The following is an 18,841-nucleotide window of genomic DNA, read 5'->3' on the forward strand; positions in this document are numbered from 1 at the left end:
AGTCCATATGCTTTGCCTTTTGCTGCTTCCACCCAAGGGGAAGATATTCAAGCTGAAGCCCTGGAAAGCTAGACCTGCTTCTCCCTTGGGTTAGTTAGAGTGGCTGCATGGGACAACAGTGCTGTTCCCCAGAATGGGGTTTGTTGCTGTTTTACTTTTGGAAGAGAGCTGAAACCCAACAACAAAAGACAGTAAAGGTGCAAAGCTAGTCAAGGAAAAGTTAAGAGCCACTGGGAATGGGGTTACTTGTAATCTTGAAGTTCAGCCCCCTTAAGCACAGGGACAATTATGTATTTCTTAATTAGATGATCACATATCCCTCTTCCCACAGGATCCTGCCATTTTTCAGCAAATAACCTGGTTTTCAATAGTCGCTTTCATCCTCCTCACTTGATGTGCAGCTCAAGCTATTATTTATTAATGCATGTTACATAACCCTCAGACTAGATGCATAATTATTAATTCCCTTCTTTCTTCAGGATCCTATGGGGCTTTTACCTCTATGTACCCATGGATCCCAAATATCAATGAATGTGTTTTATCCAGCATTATGTGCAAAGAGCTGGGATTATCATCTGCATTCTGGGAATGGGGAACAAAGGCAGAAAAAGAGCTACTCCTTTCAAGTATCTGCTCATTCTGGGTAGCTGCCTTGAACACACATGCACTTCTTTTCCAGAGAACCTGCTGTTTTTACAAGTTGGGTAGGATATGGAACACTTGCACGAGGCTGGGACATATGGCGTGGGAGCTATTTTATGGGGCTCTTTTATGTTCCTGGCTTCTGGGGATTCCTGAGAAGGACTTTTCATCAGGGACTGTAACAATAGGACAATGGGTGGTGGGTTCAAACTTTAACAGGGGAAGTTTAGGTTAGATATAAGGAAGAAGTTCTTTACTGTGAGGGTGGTGAGGAACTGGAACAGGCTGCCCAAACAAGTGGTAAATGCTCCATCCATGGCAGTGTTCAAAGCCAGGTTGGACAGAGCCTTGGGTGGCATGGTTTAGTGTGAGGTGTCCCTGCCCATGGCAGGGGGTTTGGAACTGGATGATCTTAAGGTCCTTTCAAACCCAAACCATTCTATGAATTTCTGTTGGTGGACTGACATCTATGAAGTTTTCATCAGATCCCAAGTGTGTCAAAAACTGGGTAGCTGACTAGGCTTAAATATATTACTGTACTACCGTGCAAATATGACTTTTAATGAAGAAACTGAGGAAGGAGTTAAGCATGTGCTTGCCAGAGCTGTTCTTGGGCTCAGTGTCCTGCTGCATGTTATGTGGCAGAAGTGGGTCAGCCCTCTCCATTCTTGTTTTCTGGATGTTCCTTCATATTGTTGCTCCAGCCAAGGCTTATTGTGGTGTCTTAGGGGTTAAGGTGACATAAGACACATGCACAGTAGGTGGTGTTATTCTAACAGAGTATGAAGTATAGCTGGAAGGACCTTATCAAGAGAAGGAATTAGCTCATTGAGGCACTGAATTGTGTAGTGACAGTTACACACTGGCTTGCTTCCGGATCTTTGTTTATTTACCATAAAAAGACTGGATGACAGCCAGCTGTTGGCTCTGTGAGAAGGCAAAGGAACAAGATGTCTACATCTGCAAAGAACATTACAAGTTGTAGTTTGTGTTATAGTTGCAAATAAGTATACAACATGGGACCTAAATTTCAACGCAGAAATCCATGCCTCAGCCACAAACACCACACCACGAAACACACATTCAGAAATTCAACTGTGCATGTAACACAGACTACACACAGAGAGAACTATACAGCACATCCTTTCTTAGGTCACAGGTGAATGTGCATTTGCCTGTGTTACAGAGCAACTCAGATTGTCAGAACACCTCCTCACCTCCCTGCTTGGTCAAGTTAAGACAAGCAAGCAGCCACAAGATACCTCTGTGGAGCCTTGATCATACTGAAATGGGGAGCTGCTCTCAAACCCCAGGCAGGGGCTCAGCATAAGCAGCTCAGCTCAGTACAATGAGAAAGGTTGAGGTGAGAATGTAATGGAGAGGTACAGAACATGCTGCACTCCTTAGGGGCCATGAGAACAATCTTGTGTTCTGCAGCATCTCTCTTGGAAATGGTCTTTCCCTTGCATTTTGGGGTTATTTCTGAAGTCATGATCATTGACTGCCATAGTAATCTTTTCTAAAGTGATAATCTTCCTGTCACTATGGAGAGTACAATTGCAGTAAGGTTTGTGGGAGTACGAGTGGAAAAGTGTGAAAGGAATGTAAACTAGCCTCTGACCCAGAGTAAATAACACACTCAGAGAAGCATGTTGCTGAGGAGTATCTTCTACTTTGTAGAAAGTGAGTTATGGAAGTACTATACCAAGATTAAGAATAACAAGAAAATAGTAGATGCAGAGGAGTGAGTCTGCACATGTGAGGAGTATCTTCTACACATGCACTTTTAGAAAGTGCATTATATGTAAGTGCTATACCACGATGAAGAGTGCTGTGAAATCCTCCTATAGAGCTGGGTTCTCCTTTTGCCTCTCAAGGCAAAAGAAGACTGCAGAATTAATAAATGCCTTCTCTGCTCCCAAGTATGCCATCAGCTTTTTTTGTTTCTTGTCCTCAGGGTGTTTCATGGAAAAAATATGTGTCAAAGCAGACTTGGACACTGTGATTCAATTCTTAAGTCTGGGCCTTCCTCTTCTGAAACAAGCTTTCTCCTTTTTCTAGGAGCCTGCTCCCACTAGCTGTAATGTAGCATATGACGGCACATGCCTACAAGGAAAATGGGTTGTGAGACACAGTGAAGATAGTCAGTTCAAGGTTTATACCTCAAGTAATAAAAGATTTTTAAAAGTTAAAAGTGGCAAGTGAAGAGGGGAATTGTCTGAGCCACTGCAAAAGGTTTATAATTAGGAAAGGAAGCACTGGAATAAAGAAAATTTATCCTGGCCTGTGGGATGGGTATCTGCAGGCAGGTGGTAACTGTGCTTGCCAGAAGGAATCATGCTGCCAGCTAAGTGGTTCAATACTTTGTTCATGAAAGCAAGTGTCAGACTCTGTGGGGTGGCAAAAAAAAAACATTTAATTTAAAGCTAAATTGTGTTAAAGCAAACCAGAGCTTCAAATAATAGATTGCAGAGAAGAATCCTGCTCTGCCAAGAAGGGAAGTGTCTAAGGTGTGATTGCTACAGTGCCTTTTCAGTAGGCATTTATGAGACCCTGTGAAATGCATATGTTGCAGCCTGAGCTAAAGGTTGTTGGACTCACAACAGCTCCCAGTGGACAGACAGCCCAAGATAGCGAGACTGCTTTTCTTGGAGGCTGTGTTGCACCAGCATGGAAGAGGCTGGATTTGCAGCCTGCTTGCCTTTTTGTTCTGACACTGGGAGCACCAGTGTGTTCAGGTGGGCTTACCTAATGGTTGCAGGTAAGAGAGGAGAAGAAGAAATCCATCAAAGGCCAACCATAATAAAAGTCCATCCAATCTTGCCTCCCTTTATGATCAGCAAAAATCAAAGCATTAACCTTTTCTGAATGATTTCTGCCTGACTTAATGCATATCTGATAATTTACAAGACACTGCAGAGTTTGAACATTACCTGCAGTTTCCTGGAGCAGTGAAAATAGCCAATACCCAAATGATGTTACTGCCTGACAGCACATATAAAGAGAGACACGCTGCAGGATGCTGCTGTCCAACAAGGCAGTTGCTTTCCTTCATCTGAGAGGGTGTCGAGGTGCTTCTTGGAGCCATTTTGCTAGTCCTGGCTGCAGATAACAAACTGTTACGCTCTGAGACTGACTCTCAAGAGGTATTTTGGCCCCTTTTATAAAGCCCTGTTTTAAATTAGACTTTGGGAAGGTTGTGGGGTTTTTGTTTGTCTGTTTTTAAACAAAAGCCTTGCTTCAAAATAAAATAATCAACTCCCTTTGTTTTCAAAATGCTGAAAAGCAATACTTGGCTTTTGCGGATTATCTTCTCATTTCTTTAGCCATGACTTCTCCTTCAGTATAGCCCAAGCTTGCCATTACACAAGTGCTATGTTTCTCAGTTAATCCATCCCAAAAGCCCTCTCTGAGACACTGCTCTTCCACTCCATATGAAGTGCTACACATCTCATGAGGGACCCTGCCAACAGAAGCAACTCACATCTCCTGCCCTAACCTCTGACTGTTTGTGATTATAGCCTTTTGGGAGTGAATGCAGCCATCCTTATGAACATGAGGGACATACCCCTTCACTCCACCCCACTGCTGCAAGAAGATGTGAGGCAGTGATGGATTTACCTTCCTCTGAAAATATGTACTCAGCATTGTCTGAGGTAGTAAAATGCGAACCAATTCCTATTAAAACAAATCCCATTCCCCTGCCCTAAACCCTTTTCCTTGCTTTTTCCCAGGAATATCCAGACAAGAATTCTGAGAGGAGCATTGTCACATGCAGAAAGGCTGCTACACTGCGTGCACGTCCACCTTTTGATCCAAAAAGCTAGTGGTAACTCAATATGATTTGTCTGTGCTGAAGTGCTAACAGGGAGTCAAAGGGATTTAAAACGGAAAGGGAGACAATCCTTCCAAGACCAGCAGAAATACTGGTTTTATCAAAACTTGTAGCTTTTAACTAAGTAGAGTAAAACAGGTATTTATTCAAGGTCCAACAATGAAGCCATTCAGTCAGAGACAGTAGATGGCAGTAAAAGGTGGGGAATAAGGAAGATTAAATGTGGAATTTGGGAATAGCAGGCAGGTTCTTGTTTCAGTGCAGAGACTTCACTAACCTGGTACAATACTTTGTTTGCAGGTAGGAAGGTATAGTTTCTTGGAGAGCCTTTCTTTTCTTATGCCTCATACTTTTCTCCATAGGTTCTGTGGACACTCAAGAAATGCCAATGTATCTGTACAGTAAATTTATGTTTTCAGGATTTAACCTCTCAAATAAGTTCCCCTGGAGAAGAGTTGCAAGCAAATATCTGTTTTGTAGGTAGGATGAAGTATGACTATCATTTTGCATTAGCACCCAAGTTGCTGAAAATCAGCTCCCTCTCACTGAAAGCCCAGTAACTGGTGGGTATGATCCACAACAGCTCATGAAGAAAGGGAAGACTGCAGCCAGCTGACATGCAGATAGGCAGCTGAAGTAACCAAGAGCTCATTTGTCCCCAGTAACGTCTGGTCAGCATTTGGATTAGCAAATTGAATATGGCAAAGAGAAACCATCCCAGGACCTTCACCGAGTGTAGTGATCAAAGCTCAGACTGTGCACTTTAATACAAAGCAAAACCTTGTACAGCAGAATACTGTGCAGTCCTGCATTATGTGAGCTGAATGAAACACTCGGCACTGTGGCCTGTATTAGTTGTGATGCCACCCTGCAACAACTGAGCACTTGGAAAGAGATGATCTTTAAGGTCCCTTCCAGCCCAAACCATTCTATGATTCCATGATTCCCACCTGGGCATTAAGGGCCATGACTCTCATCTGTCACGCTGAGAGGGGAGCAACATTGGAGCACAAGTCTGCAGGGAGTCCTAGGCTCTGCATCATCACCTAGGCTCATCATCACATTATATCCTTAGGGAATGTATTAAGCTCCATCCCAAAACTAGTTTGTTCTCCTTTTCCCTCCCATAAATGTCCTCTGATTATCACCTGTAGTATCCCATACTGTGCTCTAGCAATGACACATACCGTAGTTCTATATATTCAATGAACATACTCATATTTTTATTATATAATATGTAAAATATAGAATTGATGTAATTATTCTGATTAAAATTCCTTAAGAAGTCTAAATACAAATAATAAAAAGTCCAGTTCACATTGGAAGCAGATTGACACTTCTCATGGAAAATGGCTTCCAACAAGTGAAAAATGAATTCACAGTTCTCAAAATCTAAAACTTTTTCAGCAGATAAAACTTTTCAAAGAAACCTTTGCAATGAAAGCAGAATTATTTCCACTGAAAAGTTTTCTCAGGGGACAGCTGCTTATTCAGAATCTGTATGTAACACCTAGAGAAAATAGCATCCTTTGCTGGGTCACCAGCAGGCACAGAGACTCCTGGATTTTATATTCTGTGCCTGTCCCTGCTGAGAGTGTGGAGTCCCTCATGTCATGGCCCTAGGAGGGTTTAAATTGAACTAACCTCTCACACATTGCGTGAGGCTCAACTTAAATTTAGTGGCTTCTGTCCAATACCCTAGAGGGATACGTGTTCTCTGAAGACTCTTCAACAAGGCCCTCTGGTAAATCCCAATTTGTTTGGATTTGCCTTTGAAATGTACTGTTGTTCCTTTTGTTCTGCTTTTCACAACCATCACCATTTTAGAATCACAGAAAACTTTATGTGGGAAGGAGGTCATGTAGTCCTGCTCCCTGCTTAGAGCAGGGCTGACTTCAAAGTTTGATAAAGTCACTCATGTTCTTCTAGAGCTGGGAAATCTAATAAAATCCTGTAACTAGGACAAGAGAAAAGCACATGGAATGGTAAGGAAACTCTTTGTCATGCCAATTATTTAAGTGAGAGCTGAAGGCAGTCACTGACACAGTGTTACTAACAGAGTTGCACGGCCCCTGTTACAGACTCTGTAAGGAGCTAGTGTCAGCTGCACATGTGATACGTATAAAGTATGACCAGCATTTTGCATCATGCTTATGTAAAACATAGATTGCATTGTATAAAGCAGTAATGCACAGACAGGTATTTAATGCCAGTAGTGACTTGTCTGCCGTTTAATGCCATGACAGCTGTTACCAGGTTCTGTTTGCTGTCTGGTGGGAAGGTGACTTTACCTTGCCAGGTGCTTTCTGAAGTTAACTTTGGGGATCTGCAGTTCTCTGGAGGAATGTTAAAAGTGAATACCAGATTAAGGTATGAATCACAGGAATCTCTTTTGGGGTTGGGCTGCAAGGTTTGCATTTGAATTGGATCTGCCTGGGGATAACTTGACAGTGCTGGGACAAGGATTTTAATTCAATGGAAAACTGTAGCCTTAAGGTTGTATTAAGTGGCTGGAGAGCTGCTGGAAAAGGATATCAAAACCTTGTGGTTTGATCTACATTTGTGTGTAAGATGAATAAACACACTTCTTCAATTTCTGTACACAGAGAGCCATTCAGGTCTTCTGAGCTCTGCAGCTAGTTGGTTTTGTGGGTCCTATGGTAAGGTTAGGTTGTTCCTGACATGGAAGTGGAATTGGGAAGACAAGGAGCAGAGCTGGAATGGAGAGGTGGAGGAGAGAGCCTAGCAGGGTTGGATGTCCTCATCCTGCTGTTCTCTTAAGAGGGTGGCATCTGCTTTCCACTGGCACAATCCTCCAGCAGCAGCTCCCAAGCCGAGCCTCAAGTACAGCAGCAGCAGCAAGCCATGCTGCAGCAGGCAAAGGGCCTTGGCTATTGCTGCTCCAGTGCACACAGTAAATGTGTTGTTAGAATCTGAATATAGTAAATGCTTACTTTCCTTGTTTTTACTTTAGTGCTTGTCTGCATTGAGCAGCAAGACATTGCATTCTTATGGGTGAGGAAAATCTTTACCCGGGGTACAGCACCATCTCACAGCATCCAGCATTGCCAGGACACAATTCATGGGTAAGAAGTCTGTTCCTCCAGTGAGCTCCAGCAGGCAGGGTGTGAGCTGGTGAAACAGCCTTTGACGACCAGCTTCAGTCAGATGCTCCTTGGCTTTCCTTCACAAATCCTACAGACCTTTGGGAAGGATGTTGCTCCTGAGGGTGCAAGTTTCCATATGAATTTATTACATCATGATATTTTCACCAAGATTTAGGCTTTCATTTAGAAAAAGTTATCTAGAAAAAGTGGTTGCTAAATGTTCTCTCTGAAAAGATGACATGGGAATCCCATGAAGAGCTGTATGGATAGGTTCAATTGCTTGAACAGAGGCATGTTCTTTCATCTGGGATGACCTGTTTCATCTGTTTCTGACACAACTCCAAGGGATTGGCAGACATTACATGGGATTTACAGGAGACCTTCTCCCTTCTGGGGGGGGTACCTGGAGGCTATAAGGAAGACCTAAGTGATGTAAGATGGCTCTAGATGTTCATGTTTAGGCATCTTACCAGTAAACTCTGTACTGAATGGCTTTTCCATTCCATCAGGAGAAGGTGTTCAGGAACAAGTTAGCTTATTTCAGAAATGAACAATTTGGCAGTAATCCAGTCCCCAGAAGGCTTTGTGCCAGGCTCTATTGCTGCTTCTAGCCTCTGTCTGGCTTCAACCAGGCAGTATACTGCAGACAACCACCTGACCGTTGTGCTGTCTCTGGCCACCGTGGGGTTCAGATGTCCACCTAGAAGTCTGGGAGCTGGGCTATGAGCCTGGACATTTATTGCTCCAGAGCTGAGGTATCTACAGGAACCCCAGTAACTGCTCTGGGGTGTCAGACCCTTTGCTGCAGCCACAACCCAGACCCTTGTACCTGAGCTGAAACAGTTAAGCTCGCAGTGACCTAGGCTGGTAGGAGGTAGAGGGAAAATGAAATGTCTGGAAATGAGAAGAGAAGGGAAGAGTAGAAATGGCAGAACTTTCCTGCATGTGAGTGCCATGCAATGATCTGTTTGGTAACTACCACACCCTGCTATGTCCTAGAGCTATTTTTGTCTGATGACACTTCTGTGCTGACTCATCGCAGTACTCAGCTTCTGACACAGGCTTATGAGCCACTAGGCAAAATATCCACCCATACTCATGCTTTATCTCCAGACCCGCTGTTCTGCCTATAATGCAACAGTGCTTTAAAGCATGAAAGGAGCGTAACAAGCTTTCCTCTTAACAAGACCCAATGACATGCATGTACCTTGTCATCACAGCTCGGTGTTATTATCCTCCAGCTCCTTAGATAATTAGGGCATGCTCAAATGTTCTTAAAATTACAACAGTCAGTGTGAATGATACTGTTTTTATCTGGAAGAGGTGGACTTCTGTGGCTCAAGCAATACAGCCTTAAACCAGAGCAACAAAAGGTCACAGCAGTAAATTCAGATTCAGGTATTGAAAGTCTGACCTGTCTGCACCAAAGTACTAGGAACAGCAATTGGGCTGAGAGGAAATAGAATATATTTCACAGAGCTTGAAAGTGATTTGGCAAAAGTATCTCACGTTCAGTAAAATCATATTCAAACTGTCTTCCCTCTACCACATCTGACAGGTCACACAGGCTTCCTCTTGATTCACATTTAAAGAAACCACCAGTGGTGGTGGGTTTCCTACCACAGTCTAGACACTGTAAATTGCCCAGCCTGATGCTCCCAAGTGTCAGAATTGAGCAGAGTTGGTTCAATGGAATTATATTCCCTGTGATACCATTTTGCTTGTTGGTTTTGTTTGGTTTCTTCGGCTGACGGCATCCTCTTTGTCACCAAAGAAACTGCTACAGAATAGCTTCCAGTGATAAATCCTTTTGACTCTGATTTTTTTTCTGTCACCGTTAGCTGCTAGTACCTGCTAGTACCTGCTGTCATTGTTATATAGCTTGTTTTACATGGTCACTCAAAATATTCTCTTTGAGCAACTACAGCCTCCATGTATACACAGGAAATTATAGAATCATAGAGTCATAGAATGGTTTGGGTTGGAAGGGATCTTACGCAGTTCCAACGCCCCTGCCATGGGCAGGGATGCCTCACACTAGCCGACATTGCCCAAGGCTCTGTGAAATCTGGCCTTGAACACTGCCAGGGATGGAGCATTCACAACTTCCCTGGGCAACCCATTCCAGTGCCTCACCACCCTCACAGTAAAGAACTTCCTCCTTATACCCAATCTAAACTTCCCCTGTTTAACTCGTTACCCCTTGTCCTGTCACTACAGTCTCTAATGAAGAGTCTCTCCCCAGCATCCCTGTAGCCCCCCTTCAGATACTGGAAGGCTGCTATGAGGTCTCCACGCAGCCTTCTCTTCTCCAGGCAAAACAGCCGCAACTTTCTCAGCCTGTCTTCATACGGGAGGTGCTCCAGTCCCCTGATCATCCTCGTGGCCCTTCTCTGGACTTACTCCAACAGTTCCATGTCCTTTTTATGTTGAGAACACCAGAACGTACACAGTGTTCCAAGTGAGGTCTCACAAGAGCAGAGGGGCAGGATCACCTCCTTCAACCTGCTGGTCACGCTCCATTTGATACAGCCCAGCCCATGGCTGGTTTCTGTGCTGTGAGCACACACTGAAACCGGCTTATGTTCAGTTTGTCATTGACCAATACCCACAAGTCCTTCTCCGCAGGGCTGCTCTGGATCTCTTCCCTGCCCAGCATGTAGCAAGGTTGGCATCAGCCCAACCCACAAGCATGTCAAGGTCCCTCTGGATGGCATTCCTTCTCGCCAGCGTATCAATTGAACCACACAGCTTGGTGTCATCAGCAGATATTTATAAAAAATAATTGATTGGTTTGCTCCCTGGTCATCTTTCTCATGACAGACCATCTTTTTCAGTGGTCTCTGAACATCCCAGCCTTGCATAAATCCCATTTCATATACTTTCTAGCAACTACAATCTCTCTCTACTGAGCCATACTTCTACTAACTTTCTAGCTAAGATTTTTTTAATGACATAAGGGTTTTTTTCCTCTCAGGTAAAGGAAGAAACAAGCAAAAGCAGTTAGATCCTTCTGCAACAGGCAGCTTACAATAAGAGGTGAAATTAAGAAGTTGTGAGTCTGCAATGTGTTAAGTGACACACCCAGAAGAAAAGGAATTATTTGTATCACTTGTCATCCTGCTGATCCACTTTCCTAGCTACCAAACCTTCCACATCCTAGATTAAACCTTCCCAACTGCTCTAACCCTACAATCTAGTCTGTCCAAGCTTCTGGACTTGGATGAGTCCTGTGAGTCTTAGGAAAATTTTCTCTTAGATAGATCCTTCACCCTCAGTTCATAAATTCTTTCCCTGGGAATACTTCAGAGATAATCCAACGAGATTAGTACTTGATTCCTGTAGGGCTTCAGAGCAAACTAATAAATTTAATTATGGGCTAAGTAAAATCCTACTCTGAGTTTTTCTCATGACTCATGTTTGATATGTTCAGAGGTCACCACTGACTACACCACTGTGCCAGCTGAAGATCAAGTGCAATTGGTCATTTTTAACATGGATCTATTACTGCTCAGCTTCTTTCTTTTGTCTTCACTGACTCCAACTTCTTAGAACCCATGAGAAACGTAGAAACTAGAGTCAGGTCAAACATAACTGCTTACCACCCTTCTCATTTCACATGCCACCGCCCTGACACATACAAAAGTGCCACTGGCTTAAGCAGGATCAGACCTACCTTGTAAAATGGCACTTCTCAGACAGAAGACTGCTGAGTATCAATTCCATCTGGTGGTCCAAATTAGAGTAATGAATTGAAATGAGAAGGGTTGCTCTTATGAGAGGATCACCTTAGAATTCATCTCCTTGGGAATGATTCCCTGTATTGTTTTCAGTTTTAACACTTTTTCCCCTGGAAATGAAGAGTCCCAATGGATGCAGCCATACCTCTTATCACTGAGAAACCATCCAGACATTGCACTGTTGAGGCCAGCTAGAAATAGTCTACTTAAAACTCCAAGCAATCAGACATGTTTTTTGCTTCACATGTGCTTTCTTTCATGAGATAACAACAGCATAAAAGAATGGATGCAAAACCAACCAGCAAGAATCTGTTTCCCTTCATTTACCCTTCCTTATTCTGAAATGATAATCTTTTGGGAAGTAAAACCATGAATTACTGGTTAAAGAGGTTCAGTCCAGGTCACCAGCATTTCTTGATGTTCTTCACCTTGTGATCACTTTAACAACAGACCTCCTGGCTGCAATACCAAAGCCTCTGTTTTGCCCTTCTTTATAGCCCCACAGAGGACACCCACATGGCCTTCCTCACAGGTCTCCCAGATGAATCCCTCTAGGTGGCAAAACTACATGTGGCATCTGAAAAGCTTCTCACCTCAGGATTTTGTCCACCTTTCCATCATTGCTTCTTCCACAGTGCTCCTACTTCCTCTCTGAAAAGTTCAACCGTGTTCTGTGGAGATGGTGGAGAATGAGGAGACCACAAGTGCTGTGCAAATGCCTGTTACACAGTGTGAATGAAACCTTACTTGCAATGCACAGTTGCACAGTCCAGAAGGAGCTTTATGAGAATGCTCTGGAGATCAGTTTGCCCTCTTAAGCTTCACAGGAGATTAATAAGATGCTAGTTTGAAATATTGCTATAGATAGGAAAAAGAAAACCAAACCCACAACCAAAACCAAAACCAGAGCAAGACAACTCCCAAACTATTAAAAACTCTGAATTTAAAGAACATTTTCCAAGTTGTTTGTTTACATGATGTTGTGAATGAGCTCACACAATACTAGCAAACCAGATGACAGCTTTATAGTTGCCAGAAACTCTCTTTTGCTCCAAATGATTATAGAACCATTAGCTACTCAGCCACTTTTCCCAGGAGTTGAGGGGAATTTGACCTGGTTTTTATACCTGGGTTTTGGTGTTGTTTTTTTTTGTGTTGTTTTTTTGTTTGGTTGGTTTTTTGTTTTTTTGTTTTTTTTGACAGACAAAGATACGGTATATTGTGAGGTTTTTTCTGTACATTAGATAATTGTTTAATCAAGCATAAAGTGAGGGTTACTACTTCACAGCCAAAGGAATGCCAGAGAGGAATTGAAAACCGAGAGCTGAAAACAGTCTAAATTTCTTTAAAATAACCCAAAGTCATTACTGCTCTGTACTAAAAAGCCTTTAGTGGTCTTACAGCTCAAATGCATCTTTACTAACCTTAACTATACTTCTCACATGCTCACATTAGCAATGAGGAAAAGGGTTTGCCGTACATAAAAGCACTTTTTTCAGGATATGCTTTCAAACATTCAGCTGGACAACAGCCGACAAGAGCTAAGGGCTGTCTCTAAAAAACACCCTCGCTTCTGTTCTTGTACTGAAAGTGGTGCCTTCAGTTTCTTTGCAAGCACAGTAAGGAGCCTAAGTATTCATGAGAGGTTTCAGCCAGTGGAGGGCAGCAGCAGCTGGGCCTTAACACAGCAACAGTTGCTGAAAAATCTTCAGTTTGCAGTTCAGCTTCAGGAAAATGCTCTGGAATAATGACCATGGTGTACTCAAACTCGGCGTCTCTCCAAACTCTGCTATGCTGGTGTTCACTTTCAGGACAAACTGCATAAAGAGCTACAGTGAAAATACCATCAACTAAAGTGATTAAATACTTCAGAAGCAACATGGCCATTGTTACAAAGCAATCAGGGCAAGGCTTAAGGAACGTATTTCAAGAAGGTTCTCACCTAATTTTTTCATTCCTAGACTATGGGAGGCCAAGCACCCCAGTAAAGCAGAAATAAGCAACAATACTGCTTATGGTAATAAGCAATCCTGGAAACAGTTTAAAAGATGTCCAAGCAAAGTAAAAAAAGAATTTATACTTTGGCAAATAGGTTAGAAAACCACAAATAAAATATAGAGGGGGGAGAATTCATCAAAACCTTCCCCATGGGGTAATGGGTTTAAACTTCAACAGGTTAGATATAAGGAAGTAGTTCTTTACTGTGAGGGTGGTGAAGCACTGGCACAAGCTGCCCAAACAAGTGGTGAATGTGCCATCCCTGGCAGTGTTCAAGTGTTGGGTAGGGTTTTGAGCAACCTGGTCTAGGGTGAAGTGTCCCTGCCCAGGGGGTTGTAACAGGATGATCTTAAGGTCCTTTCCAACCCAAACCACTCCATGATTCTATGAAATTACCTGAAGATTTTCTTTCAGGTTGAAGAGTAAGGAACCCTCCCTGAGGGGCTGTAGGGCCAATTAACAACGTTTCTTTAAAGAAACATTAAAAAAAAAAAGGGGGGGGGGGAGGAAAAAAAGGCAAGTGTGGCAAAAATTAAAAAAAAAAGGAACTCCAAGCCTGCATTGTGGAGAAGGTTGGAACATCACAACTGGGGTGCAGCAGAAGACCTGTCTCAAACTGAAGTATTAGTTAATGAGATCTTAGTATGATATAAGGAGAAGAGCAAACATAGCTTTTAACAAGGACAGTCATGGTTCATCAACATGCTGGAACTCTCTGTATAGGCGAGGGTGATCTGATTCGCATAGTACTTCTGGATGTCGTCAAATGTTTACAAGGAAACCCCTTGGAGTGTTCCAAAGAAAAGAGAAATGACATAAAATAGTATTTTTCTGTATTATTGTCTAGTTAAGAATAAGAAATAAAGAGGAGAAAAAAATTGTTCACTTTCACAAAGGATGAAGGTGACTATTTATGTCCTAAAAGGAACTTGGCTATAACTTGCTGTGTTTTATGTGTTTGTGAATGCTCTTGAAAAGGGGGTACAGGGATCCTTGCAGGGATCTTGATGTCTGAGCTCAGCTGAGCAGGCAGGGTTCTCTGTCTCTTGATCCTCTTGTTAAAGAATAAAATTAAGGCACTGCAACAGGAAAGGGCAAACACTGATGCTGATACACTGCAATCCAGATTCTAACAGTATTAAAACACAAAGAGGATTCAAAGCAAATTTTATAAAATGATTCCTTCCCTAAAAAAAGCCCCCCAAAAAACCAACCCCAGATTTAGTAAATTTAGGAATAAAATGTTTCTGTGATGGAGCTGAAATTATCAGCTGATGACCAGGTTTCTTCAATCTGTCCACTCTTTCTATACAGGAACAGAAGAAAACAGTTAGGTATCAAATCATGAGGTACTGAGTAAGCTCTCAACAGTCCCAGTGTGATGTAACACTAAGGGACTGAGCCATCTGCTGGGAGACACTACCAGTAACTGCTAATCCCCCCTTTGACTCACTATCTCAAAATAAAGCTTCTTTTAAAAAAAAAAAGTGGAGATAAAATGCAGAGTTATCCAAGTTTGGATGCTTGTTCACTCAGAATGCTTCTCTTTTCCTCTGTCATCCTCCTCTCCATAGACGGATCCATCTGTAACAAGACATCAGAAAAGTCACACTGCTGGACATTGTCCCCCTACACATACCCAGTGAAGATACCAATACAGCCCCATGTCTTGATCTGCCAAGCAGGGCACAGCGATGCCAAGGGGGTTGGTACAGATCAGCGTTGAAGGGGATGCATAAAAATAGGATGTTCTGGAAGAGCCCAGGCTGCCTTTTCAACTAAAAGGGTTTATTACCTAAAAAGGCAACCATGCAATAAGCAATCCTAGGTAATTCTAATCTACCCAAAGTATCTTATGCTTTCCTTTCCATGCAACAAATCACCTTAAGAAACAGACATAACACTATGTTTTAAATTTAAATGCAGTTCCAGATCTAGACATGTCTGGTCAGCTGTGGCAGGCTAAACCCAGTCACTAGTGAGCCAGGACCCAGGTATGAAGTGAAGTAGTAACTTCTGCTCTTCCTCATGCACACAGAACTTCAGCAACTTCTAGTGGTGAGAGACAGTTGCCCCCCCTTTTTTTTTGTGTTAGGCAACAGAATGTTGTCTCTAGATCATAAAGATCTGGGATCTCAAAACTGATCAAGACCCTGAAGAACACAGATAAGGTAACATCTGTATAAAAAGAAGAGCAGGATTTTCACTGTAGAGGAGCAGAAAAAAAACCAAACCAAACCCAAACCAAAAAAGGCCCAACAAGAACAGAAATAGAAACTCGCATGGATCACCAATCACAGATTCTCCATCCAAACTGATGCTGCACTCAACTGCTGGCATAAGGAAAAGATGTTAAAAAATCCCCCAACCAAACAAACCAAAAAGCAAGCAAAAAACCTAAACCAGTAAAGCCAATTCTTTATAATGTATCGCTCTACAAATCAGTTGGTCTTTCTGCTTCCAAACCAAGTATGAGGTACCTAAAATAAAGCAATCCAGAAGGCAGGCAGCCCTGCTAACTGGCACACTACGTGGACTGCCTGGCACTGGCATACAGGACCTGATGCCTCTTCAATTACTCTGTGTTTGCAGGGAAGAAGGAAGATGCAGCTCTGATGTCCTAAAGTGGTAAAATGGTGAATGCTGGGTTTGCTGTGTATTGGCCACATCCCCTGCAATGCACATTTCTTCTCTGGAGATAACTCACATCTTAATTGTTGATGCCTTATGGATGGTTTCTCTTGTTCTGAATTTAGATCAGCACAGCCAGGAGGCCTCCATATCTGGTATTAAGACAACCATATATGATGTGTTTCACCAGAATATCTGGGTACTTTCACTATGAAACATGGGACTATTTTATCAGGTGCTATTGTTTAATACGACAGAAAAAAATACCTGTCTTTGCCATGTTTTTCTCAAACAAGAGTTACAGGCCTCATGCGTACCTTTATCAAGTTATTGAGGCAAAACCTACTGTTTGATGCTCCCTCAGTGTAAAGAGATTTCTGTGGATTAGAAAAAGCCCCCACAATCACAAGCCCCCTCTGCAGCATTCTCATGCTTACAGTTCTTTAGAATGTCCATAAAATAGATTTGTCACACAGTGTAATAAAGACAGAAATGCGACTATTTACAAGCTAAATAAAAATAAATGAAACTTCTTACATGCTCTCTTCTGCACATGTTGCTCAGTGGAGATGATGCTGGGCTCATCTGCAGAAAAAGAGAAATCAGTACTCTATGAAAATAGACATCTCACATCCTTTTCAGCAAAACTCTTTGTATATTGCCATAGCAGCATAGTGTAAGGCTGGCTGTGCTATGAGAAGAAGCAGAAATAGCAAGCTAGCTGAATTTCCTGTATCCCTTCACAGCAGCATCTGTGTACCTGGTAGCAGAGTACTTGGTAACAAGAGTTTTTCATGCAAACCTAGCTGTTTATTACACATGAGAAACTGTTACATTTTTTGCCTTCCTAAGTGCCTACAGGTACTTACTCCTTTTGCTTATGTTTTACACACATAACTTGTAACTGCTGCAGGCTTGAAGAATTTATGACAAGAGTAAAAATTAGTAAAATACTGGCAATACAGACAAAAATGAACTATGTGCCAGAGGAGGAGTGTATCCTGATACCGCTAAACAGGCATCTGGGGTTCTGCTTACATTTATTTCATTTCTATGGTATATTTACAGCTTGAGAAAGGAAATGGATAAGAACTTAGCTATTTCTCTTATTTCCCCTATAACAGAGCATACTGAAAAAATAATTACTTTCTGAGACCTACAAGAAATTTTCTGACTGAAGTAGGAGAGCAGACACAAACTTTTAAATATTTTTATGATGATGAAAAAGGCCAGAAACAATAAAACCCCCGAGTCCTTCTGCCTCACATTATACTTCACACAGGAATAGGCTAAGAAGCCAAATCCAGGCAACAGACATGAAATTTTTTTTTCCTCTACAGGTTATTACACACTGTAGGAATGTGAGGTATGTGTGAGGGTAACTCTGAGCCTGTTGGCTGAAGACATTTGCCGGAGAAGGGTAAAAGAAATGGAGCTTCCTGGACATACCAGTCATGTAGTCTTCCTCTGTCATAGAGTCATATTCAGCTACTAAAATGAAAAAAAAATTAAAAGGGCATATTTTAAAAGGTAAGGATTTCTAAAGACTTTAGAAGAAATCTCAGTCCATGAGAAACACTGCCAAGATTCAAGTTTCATCCTGTGGAAGCAGCACTTAAGCCAGATGTAGAAGAGAAAGAGGAAGACAACAGTATCCTGATCCACCCACCTCTTCTCCCCATCACTCCAATCCCTCCTGAAATCCATCCTACCAAAGAAAGAGTATTAAATACTTTACTTGCTAACAAGCAGATTGAAAAGTAATACTGGTAGCAGGAGCTAAAACCCTCAGAGTTTCTGAATACATTTGGCCCAGTGCACACATGTTGCATGACAAGATAGGGAAGCTGTGCTACAGCCAGTCTCCTTCAGGCATACATGCCACTGGAAGGCACTTGCTTCCCACAGGATGCAGAAGAAGCTGTGAGCACACTGGCCAACTGTGAATGTTTTTGGAGACCCAGGACATGAAAAGTTTCGGATTTGTGCTACCCAAGGACAATCGCAATAGTAAGGGCAGGAGAGCCATAGTCAGGGGCCAGATGAGCAAGATTGTGCTGACTGCACAAAACCACAGATAAACATGACTTCTGCAAAGCCAAAGAGCAACCACTGAAGCATCAAGGTGGTGGAAGAGCTGAATTCAGAGCTATTTTTGTTGGCATGGCAATTTGCCAAGCCTGACCTATTCCATATGGAAAATTGTGTCTTCTGAAGCGGCTTTTTTATTGAGGTTATTGAAAAGAAAGAAGATAACCAGTGGCTGAGGATGCTGCAGTAAGGGCATTGCAGGCACTGAGGGAGGTCACAGCTGGCACAGCAGACAGAGTGTATGTCAAGACTGGCAGGATACTGGCAGTATTATTAAAGAAGTAAGACTTAACAGGTATAAAGCTTTCAAACAAAGCTCTGAAGAGCATTAACCAGTGACTTGGGTTGAGGTTGTCTTTCCCACAGTTTTCTGGTATGAAAACACAGCTTGGGATCCTTAAGCAAAATCTACACGTCTTCAACAGTCTGGGTCTTAGTCTGTCTGTGGCCCCTGCAACCTCCCATACAGCCTTTCACATAGGAATCACAAGGATATGTATCACTGTAACAGGAGTTAGGTGCTTTAAAAGCAGCATGACTAACTTACTGTATTCGCTCCTCCTGCCTCTGCTTCCACTGGTGGTCACTTCATCTGCAGCAATGAATACAGAAAAGTATATTTAGGCCAGCCATACTCTACTAGATGCTCTCCCAAAAACCCTTAGGTACATGCGGACAGCTGCTGTGGCTTATAAACCAAAAGAACAAGGTCAAAACATCTGGGCTACTGGGAAATATGACAACTAAGAGATGCTCTGCTGCATCAATGGTATTGCAGGAGCAATGCCAGTTTGTGC

The sequence above is a fragment of the Pezoporus occidentalis genome, unplaced genomic scaffold (assembly GCF_034315485.1).
Source record: "Pezoporus occidentalis ecotype Australia unplaced genomic scaffold, CSIRO_AGI_Poc_V1 ctg172, whole genome shotgun sequence".
Lineage (NCBI taxonomy): Eukaryota > Metazoa > Chordata > Aves > Psittaciformes > Psittacidae > Pezoporus > Pezoporus occidentalis.